This window comes from Mauremys mutica, unplaced genomic scaffold (genome assembly GCF_020497125.1).
Source record: "Mauremys mutica isolate MM-2020 ecotype Southern unplaced genomic scaffold, ASM2049712v1 Super-Scaffold_100248, whole genome shotgun sequence".
Classification (NCBI taxonomy): domain Eukaryota; kingdom Metazoa; phylum Chordata; order Testudines; family Geoemydidae; genus Mauremys; species Mauremys mutica.
The window spans coordinates 140,424-149,404 of NW_025423294.1; the positions used below are offsets into that span (position 1 = coordinate 140,424).

General features: G+C 56.5%; 1 long non-coding RNA gene and 1 other non-coding gene across 2 annotated transcripts; both read left to right on the forward strand.

The window, feature by feature from the left end:
* Positions 1–753: 753 nt before the first annotated feature.
* Positions 754–835, forward strand: TRNAS-UGA. Its single transcript has one exon. It is a non-coding gene; the product is annotated as a tRNA-Ser (tRNA).
* A 3,036-nt stretch (positions 836–3,871) lies between these two features.
* Positions 3,872–7,289, forward strand: LOC123360315. The gene is made up of 4 exons (XR_006575998.1): positions 3,872–3,918; positions 4,433–4,618; positions 5,255–5,343; positions 7,154–7,289. It is a non-coding gene; the product is annotated as an uncharacterized LOC123360315 (long non-coding RNA).
* Positions 7,290–8,981: the final 1,692 nt, after the last annotated feature.

Consider the following 8,981-nt stretch of genomic DNA (forward strand, 5'->3'; position numbering starts at 1 on the left):
CCTGCCTTATAAACAGGAGATCCTGGGTTCAACTCCCAGTAGTACCTTGTTGAGTAACTCTTGGGGTTCCTGGTATTAGCTACTGTCAGAGAACAAAATACAGTGTTGGGTGGGCCTTTGGTCCAGCCCAGTATAGCTGTTTTTATGGTTTAAATTACACTCACAGGCTCTGATGATAGAGTTACTGAAAGTTTGGGAGTTAAGAGCTGATAAGTCAGTGGTCCAGCCTGTCACAGATGACCCCCCTCCCTCTGGGACAGGGGCAGGTCTGGGCTCTCACACCAAATGCTCGCTGTGGCTGCCAGAATCTGTGAGCAGCTCATTTAGTTTGCACCGAGGGTTGAGTCCTGCTTTGTGCACCGTGTGTGAGAATGAAAATCCTAAACTGCCCTTTGAAATAACGAATGCAGCAGGACGTGTTATTGTCCCTGCCCCAAAGCAGACAGACCAATGGAGAAATGCCATTGAGTCCAGGGTAATACTCCACTGCCATTTTACCTTTTTTGCTTGCTAAACTCCCTCCCAACCTTGAGGGCTCCCAGAGCCCGATATTGAGCTTGAGCTGAGATGTCTACTTTTAAACGCGCTCTCTGTGCGACTGCACATGGCTAAGCAAAGAGAACAAACCCCCAATCCCCCCTGTGCTTTGGGAGCCAGGTTTGCGGTGGGAATCCTGTAGTTCAGATGACTTCACGCCTGGGCATTGTGATTCTTTACCAGTTTCTCTGGCATTGGGGCAGTTGTGTGCTCACAGCTGTGATGGCCGAGTGGTTAAGGCGTTGGAGTTGAAATCCAACAGGGTTCCCCTGCGCAGATTCAAATCCTGATCACAGCGAGGCCTGTGTTTTAGCCAGTCTCGAACCCGGGCAACACCTCTGTACAGCTCCCTGAGACACTTCCCACCCCAAGTAAATCCTGTTCTGCTCCTTTCATAGAGATGCCTGGGACACCACCTCACACTGTGTCCCTGAGGGGTCAGGCAAATTCTCAGCACCTGAACCGTCTGCCACTCACCTGGTGCCCCATAGATCAGCCATAGCCCTGGTTCTGCTCCTCTCTCTAGAGTGCGAAAGGAGCCAAGTCAGCGACACCATGGGAGCTACGGGGCTGCAGAACCAACAGAGAAAAAATAGGTGCTCAGCCCCCACTGGCAGCCAGCTCCACTCGCACACTACAGGCCTCGGATCTAAAAGGGGAGTGTGACATCTGGTGGTCAGAGCGGGTGGCGGGTTTGGTGGTCAGAATTCCTGGGTTCTATCTCCAGCCCTGGGAGGGGAGTGGGGTCTAAAGCAGGGGGACTGGGAGCCAGGACTCCTGGCTTTCATTGGGGAGACTGTTTTTTTCTGTGCTTCCCTCCCTAGAGATCCCAGCCCAGGCCCCTAGTGGAGAGTGAGTGGGAGCCGGGGAAGTTGCTCTCCCACTTCAGAAACATGATTCAACTCCCCCACCCCCAACCGTGGGCTGTTCCATTATGGACCCCGCCCTCCCTAAGGCAGACAATAGAAGCCCCGCCCACCAGAATCAAGGGGGGGGGGGTGTCTAGTTGCCCCCGCAACAAGCCCACTCATGGTTGCAAAGAAATCCCACATAGGCCCCTGCTAGGACAGGATCTGCTGCTCCCACCTTTTTCGTTATCACCAGGAGCTGCTCCCCGCCAGGCACCACACCCCAGTCACACGCCTTTGGTCACTATGTAGCTCAGTAACAATCACTGCCCCGAAGTGACTCCGGTGGAGGCACCCACCGCACGAACTCCCCACACCGGATTCTGTCCACACGCAGAGAATTCTCTACGCCGGGCTCCTTCGGTTCCTCTCGCTGCTCTGCGTCCTGCCGCCAGACACTGCTCATCTGCATAGCCCCGCCCATGGACACGTGACACCTCCTGTCGTTTTGGTCCCCTGTGAATGAGTTGCCTGCGGGGACTGAGCACGTCACCTCACGTCACAGCCGCTGGGCGGGGATTGTCTGTGAGCCCCGCGCTGGGGGCGGGGCTTCAGGGAGAGACCCAGCCCCATAGACAGACTGGGGTCGGGAGATATTGGGGGAAGGGATGAGGGGATGGGGAGAGGGAGAGACCCAGCCCCATAGACCCTTAGGGGCAGGGAGATATTGGGGTCAGGAGGAGAGGGGGTTGGCAGAGACCCAGCCTGGGGTTCAGGGGAAATGGGGTGGGGTGGAGGGAGCTGGGGGAGAGAAGAGACATGTGGGGTGGAGGTTTGTGAAATGTTGGTCCAGGGCATCTGAGTCACTCCCAGGATATGCTGTGCAGGATATTGGGGGCAGGGGAGGGGATGGAGGGAGGAGAGACCCAGCCCCATAGACCCCTAGAGGCAGCGGGATATGGGGAGGTAGGAGAGGGGATGGCAGAGGAGAGACCCATCTCCATAAACCCCCAGATGCAGGAAATGAGGGGAGAAGCGGGGAGGGAAGGATCCAGCCCTATAGACCTGTAGGGGCAGGGAGATATTGGGGGCAGGAGGGGAGAAGGGGGATTGGCAGAGACCCAGCCCGGGGTGCAGCGGAAAGGGGGTGGTTTGGAGGGAACTGGGGAGGAGAAGAAACACAGGGCGGGACACACATTTGGACAGGGAAACTGACTCACTTCGAATACATGCAGAACTGGGCAGGGCGGGGGCAGATCATGCTGGTCCCAGGGTAATTTCGGGGGGTTCTGGTTCCCCACTCAGGCGGGGGGCTCCCCTCTGGGCTGAGGAGAGCTGGGATGGGACACGTGTGTGTGCGTGTGCGTGTGAGAGAGAGAGAGAGAGAGAGAGAGAGAGAGAGAGAGAATGGCTGGGGGAGCTGCCTGGGCAGAGGGGCTGGAACCAGGGGCGGCTCCAGGCACCAGCACACCCAGCGCGTGGTTGGGGGCAAGCTGCAGGGGGCGCTCTGCTGGTCGCCGCGAGGGCAGCAGGCACCCCCAACCCCTCCCCCACTCTACTCACCCCATTCCCCTCCCAGAGCTGGGGGAGAACCCAGGAGTCCTGGCTCCGAGCCCTGCCCCTCCCCGAGCTGGCCGGAGAACCCAGGAGTCCTGGCTCCCAGCCCTGCCCCTCCCCTCCCCTCCCCTCCCCTCCCAGAGCTGGGGGGAGAACCCAGGAGTCCTGGCTCCCAGCCCAGCCCCGCCCCTCCCCCATTCTACCCCCTATCTCCCACTCCCCTCCCAGAGCTGGGGGGAGAACCCTAACCCAAGCCCTGCCCCTCCCCCCTATATCCATATGGCTCCATCCAACAGACCCCCCCGCCCAGTGGGGAGAGACGAGGCCAAGGGAGAAGCAGGCGGGGGGGGGGGGGAAGCGCTGGGGGCGCTGCGGGAGGGGCAGGGCCAAGACCCCGGGACACGCGCGTATGCGTCAGGAGCCGGAGGGGGGCGGGGCGGGGCGGGGGTGAGGAGTTGCGTTGGGGGGGAGGTGTCAGGTTGACCCAGGGACCCGCCCTCACCTGGGCTGGAGAGGATGGAGGCGCCCCGGGGCAGGCTGGGAGTTGTAGTTCCTGGCTCGTCTCAGAGCGGAAGTGACGGACAGGTTGCTCAGACAACGCGCCCCCTCCCGGTGCACACTGGGAAGCGTAGTTCTCTCTCTCTCTGTCTCACGCGCGGCCTCTATTGGAGGAGGGGCCGTAACTCGTCACTTCGCCGCGCCCCTCCCCGCTCCCTGATTGGCGGAGAGAGCGCGGGACAGAGACTCGGCGCGAGGGGGGAGGCCCCGGTTCCCTCCCCGCCCCCCCGGGCGCGCGCTGCGGCCGTTGGGATTCGAATCCCGCTCGCGGCCAGGGGCAGCGCGGCTCAGTCCCCGCGGGGGGACCAGTGGGACCCGCCCCGGCGCTGCTGGGGGGTCCCGGATCGGGGGACGCGGCTCGAGGGCAGCCGGCGGGCGCGGGGGGCGGGGCCGCTCCGAGGGGCGCTGGGGCGGGACGGTGAGTGGCGGCTCCGCACGGGGGGGCCGGGGGCTCAGACCCCCAGTTCCAGGCACCAGGAGAGGGGGCAGAGGCAGCGCGGAGTGAAAGGGGCCGGGAGGGGGGGGCTGAGCTGCCTGGGAGCAGCCCCACACGCGGCAGCCTGGGGCCGCGGGGCCAGGCGATGTCCCATCCCGGGTGCGCGGGGACCCAGGGGCGGCCCCAGCCTGTGAGTTGTCGCAGTTCAGGGGCTGCAGCCTCGTCACCCACCCGGTCACCGTCTGAACTTCAGAGCAGCCCAGGATCCACCTCCCCCCTTCCCCGCGGCCCCGCCTTGCTCACCCCATCCCCCCTCCTCTGTCGCTCCCCCCCACCCTCACTCACTTTCCCCAGGCGGGGGGGGGCAGGCTCTGGGCTGGATTAACATGGGGGCGAATCAAATCAGGCCATGTCCCTGTGGGGAGGGGGTTTCACTTGTTGATAAAGGGCGGGGGGAGCCCTCAGTGTCTGTCTGATTGTGTCTCTCTCTCCTCAGGATATTGGGGTTGAGTTTCCTGGGTCAGGCGCTGCTGATTCAGAAAAGGATTAGACATTTATATGGACAATATCATCTTAACTTCGCTGGTATACAAAACGTAGAAGTGATATAAATCTTCATGCTTCAGGATATAAGCCTACCACTAACTGATGGGGGTCAGGAAGAAACTTCTCCTATGGGCAGGTTAATCCATAGTTGTTTTTCTATGGGGTTTCTCAGACTTTCCTCTGACACAGCTGGGCCTGTGACTTGCCCTGAAAAATAGATCATTGGTGGGCCTTTATATTAGGGGGCTGATCATTTTTTGTTTTACAGTAGTGTTTAGCTGTCCCAACCAAAATTCAGGGTCCCATTACAAAAACATAGTAAGAGATTGTCCTGTGCCTCAATTACAAGCTAAAGAAATAGACAAGATAGGTAAACAGTAGCATAAAGAAGTATTAACCTCCATTTATAGATGTGGAACTGAGACAGAGATGAAGGACCAGATTTTCAAAGGTATTTAAGTGCTTAAGATGCAAACAGATGCTTAAAGATGCTTTTGAAAATCCCACCAGCAGGTTAGGTGCATAACACCCACCGATTTCAATAGGAGTAAGGCGCCAAACCTAACTTAAGCACTACTGGTCTATTTCCCATTCCAATTTTCACCAAAACCAATACGGTTCTGCTCACTGATGCCTAGAATATTGCTGGAATTTTGGAATTGATTGGATGTGGTGTTCACAAGTTCATGTTACAAACAGAGAAATGCCATCAAGTAGAGTGAAGAACTCACATTACTCAGTAAACAAGTTTTCAAATGTTTTCCTCACACAGATCACTTCTTCAGATAAAGAATATTTCTTCTCCCAACCTGCCCTGCCTCACATGTACAGTACCCCGCAGCAAGAAGAGAACATGAGAAGGTAATTTTAGGACAGGATTAAGGGCATGGGTGCAAACAAAGTGGTTTAAAAGTGATGGGTGCAGTCAGTCATTACATGATGATGGACACAGTCTGTGACATCACACTCCATTGCTAAAGAAACAATTGTGACATCTCATGCAGAGGAATGTAAACAAGAAGCGGGCAGCATTATCTCCTGCAAATATAAACAACTTGTTTGTCTGAGTGATTGGCTGAATAAGATATTATATTATGCCCATAACATCGCAGGCCATAGATGGTCAAAACACCTGGCATTATGGTCACTGCTGTGGTGATGGCACTTTTACATCACTGGTACCTGATGGCCGTAGATGGTCAAACCTTGTGGGATTTTTCCTTATATGGACACTCAGAGCCACAAGTAACAGGTGACCAATCTCAAGCGAGTAATAAAGAGATTGTGTGATACACCAGCCAGCCTCTGCCTATAAAGGCTGGAGCTCCAGAAATTCCAAGCAAGAACAGACTGGCTGCCTCCTGTAGGCAAGACTTGAAAGCCAGATGCCTAGCGTGATGGAAACAAATAGAAGGCGCAGAAGCTGTGACAGGTTAGATCACAGGGACCTCTGAAAGGGAGGGATGGAACTAGGATGACCAGATAACAACTGAAAAATCGGGACAGTGGTGGGGGGTAATAGGAGCCTATATAAGAAAAAGCCCCAAATATCAGGACTGTCCCTATAAAATGGGGACATCTGGTCACCCTAGATGGAACATTTTTACAGTTCTTGGCAATAACAACACAGTTACAAAAATTACCATTAGCAATAACAACAAATTCATTGCAGGTGTCCACCTACAATCATTTTTGTCATCATGCCACACCTTTGGCTCAATACCATTGGGGTTTGGGCCTTTTAGGGTTAACCTGTGGCTTCCCTTTACAAACTTAAGTTCTCTCTTTCCTCCTTGTTCTGAAGAATCAAACCCTGATTTTTCTTGCTTAACAGAATTCACTGGCTGATGGGGTGGACTCTCTTTGCTAACAGCTATTAGCAAGTCTTTCCTCTCCCTGCCAGCCAAATAATTTGCATCAACACAGAAGCACAGACTGCTCACTTAAAGGATCAGAATGGAGACATTCCTGTTCCAACCCCATTGTCTTCCCAACCTGCTGGCCAAACACAGCCACTTGGTTATAGAGCTGCTCAAGTTTCTTAACAGCTCTTACTCCATCTGAGACCTTTTCAAAGCTATCCACACTGGAGCTTTCAAAAGGAAAGTCAGTGGATTTTTACATATCTTCCTAACCAGTCTTTAAAGGGTTAAGTCAGTCTGTGAGTTAATTAACTCTTTCTGGCCCTGTCGCCTTCCAATGAGATATTATATTACACCCAAAACGTCACAGGCCATATATGGTCAAAACAGCCGTGGCCAGGCTGGGACCAGGCTAGGCCTGGGACGCTTAGCTGGGGCCAGGCCGGGGCTGGCGAAACCAGGCCGGAGGGAGCCGCTCAGCCAGGAACGGGCTGAAGGGAGCCGCTGGGCTGGGCTGGGCTGGGCTGGGCCTTGCCGTGCCTCCCTGGAGCCCTCCTCACGCTCCTTTCCCCTGGTACAGCCTTTGTTCCAGCTCAGGTGGTAGCTAGTGGATTTCTCATGATGGCTGCCCCATTTGTTCTCTTCCACCCAGATACAGATAGAAAAGTGATACATTTATACAAATAGGATGACCACACTCAGTAGATTATAAACTTTGTAATGATACCTTACAAGAGACCTTTTGCATGAAGCATAGTCCAGTCACTTTATATTCACACTCATTAGCATATTTTTATAAAATCATATAGAATGGAACATGACAACAGGGAAGATGACGACAGCGGAGACACCTCCAAAGAAATGCCCTAGAGCCCTTGGGCCGTCACGCTTCAGGAATGTGCGTGAGGTACTAGGAGACCTGGAGATGGGGGGTGTCCTGCTGGCCATAGGTCAGTGTTGTGAACCCCCAGTTACTAGGCTGAGTTTATCCATCCCTTGGCAATAAAACATTGTCTTGTTTTCACAGCTACTTTTGATCTCCTGGCGTCTGCCCCCTACCCAGCTGGCAGGGCATTGTGCAGCACCCTTTCCAGCCCACCTGGGTGCAGGAGATCGAGGAAGAGAGCATCTGCCATCCAGCTCCATCCCATCTAGAGCAAGTGAGTGGAGGTCTCCAGAGCCATCGCCAGGGTGGTGGGAATGCCCCAGCAATAGGGCTCCCAGCGCTTCCCTTGCAGGAGATTGTTCCCAACGTCGAGAGTCTTTGGGGAGGGCAGAACCTGCCAGGTGCTGAACACCCACAACCGCAAGCAGTGAAATCAGTGGGAACTGAGGGCGACTCCTCCCTCCTAGGATTGGCACCTTGTGAACGAACTTTCATTGAGGACTGTCCGGGTTCTGCTCTTTCTCTGGCCTGGGAGGGAGCGGGGCCTACTGGGGTGGAGGGAGCTGCTTGTCCAAACTAACGGAGAGCCCCATTGCTCTGGGAACATTGGGAGCAGCCTGTGCTGTGAGCTGCTTCCAGTGCGTGTGGACGGCAGCCCCCCTGCCCTGGGGTGGGGTGTGTGGTGAGGAGGAATTGCCTCAGCAGAGGGGACGTGTGCAGGGGAGCAGGCAGGCCCGTTAATGAGAGGCTGCCTTGAGCCCAGACTCATGGCTGTTCCCCATTCAGTTCCAGGATGGAGTGGCTGAAGCGGATGCTGAGGAGGAAGCCTGGGCAGGTGGCTCTGGAGCCAGTAGGGAGCAGCGTCCGTCTTGCTCAGGAGGAGAGTGGCCCCTCTGTCCCCGCGGGCGGGGAAGAGACCAGTGGGCAGGCAAAGCGGACGAGCTCTCTGACCTTCTGGAGGAAGAGAAAGCCACCAGTTCCCTTAGCAGGCCCAGAGGCACCTTCTGGTCCCAAATGGAGGTGGCCCCGAGTGATGCTATGTAGGGACCCAGGAGAGGGCGGGAGCCAGGCAAGATGGCTCTGCGGCTTCCTTTCCAGGAAGCAGAGGAGGCAGCAGCCCAGCCCCAGGGCCCAGCAGAAGCCATCCACCAGCCTGGCCACCGAGGAGCCTCCAGCCAGCCCAGAGCAGGAGCTGGGCGGCTCCGGCACAGGAACCAGCAGCTCCGCCTACTCCTGAGGGGCCAGCAGCTCCTCTGTGGGATCTGACAGTCCTGAGGCTGAAGGCTCCCTCTGTGCAGGTGAGGGGAGACCCTGGGGACAGGGGGAAGGACGGGGGCAGTGGGGGACTAGGAACACCCTGTGCCCATTGGGTCACCAAGGTGCCAGGACTGAGCCACGGGAGCCCCACTAACACCAGTGGGGGTGACACAGCCACACCCTGTGGCAGGGGTTGCTGGGCAGAGTCGGGGGAGTTCCAGCCTTCCCTGATGATGTTGGGGGGGGCTGATGGCCACGGGGCCCTGAGGCTGATGGCTCTGAGGGTGTCTCTGGGAGGGGCAGGGTGGGGCCCTCTATGCCATGGGGTTCCTTGTTGAGGATGGGGGACATTGAGCCATTTCTCTACACTGCATCCCCCCAGTGGCAGCAGGGATTGTTTGTCTCACGCAGGCCAAGGTGTCTGCTCCCCGCAGACACTGTCCCAGTTACAACCCCAGTCTGTTCAGGGCGACACTGGTTTCGGGAAGCGGGGC